This window comes from Coturnix japonica, unplaced genomic scaffold, assembly GCF_054131305.1.
Source record: "Coturnix japonica strain WE unplaced genomic scaffold, WE-NBRP24 Scf073, whole genome shotgun sequence".
In the NCBI taxonomy this organism is placed as follows: Eukaryota; Metazoa; Chordata; class Aves; order Galliformes; family Phasianidae; genus Coturnix; species Coturnix japonica.
Window position 1 is genome coordinate 555,613 of NW_028188976.1, and position 366 is coordinate 555,978.

A 366-nucleotide genomic window follows, 5' to 3' on the forward strand; every position below is an offset into this window, starting at 1 on the left:
ATGGAGTTTAATGGGGTTATAATAGGGTTATATGGGGTTATATGGGATTATATGGGGTTTTATGGGGTTATGGGGAGATATGGGGTTTAATGGGGTTATAATGGGGTTTAATTGGGTTATAATGGGGTTAATGGGATTGTAATGGGGTTTAATGGGGTTTAATGGGTTTAATGGGGTTATAATGGGGTTAATGGGGTTATATGGTTATAATGGGTTATAATTGAGTTTAATGGGGTTATATGGATTATAATGGGTTATAATTGAGTTTAATGGGGTATATGGGGTTATATGGATTATGGGGTTTTATGGGGTTATGGGGGGGATATGGGGTTATAATGAGGTTATATGGGTTATATGAGGTATAAT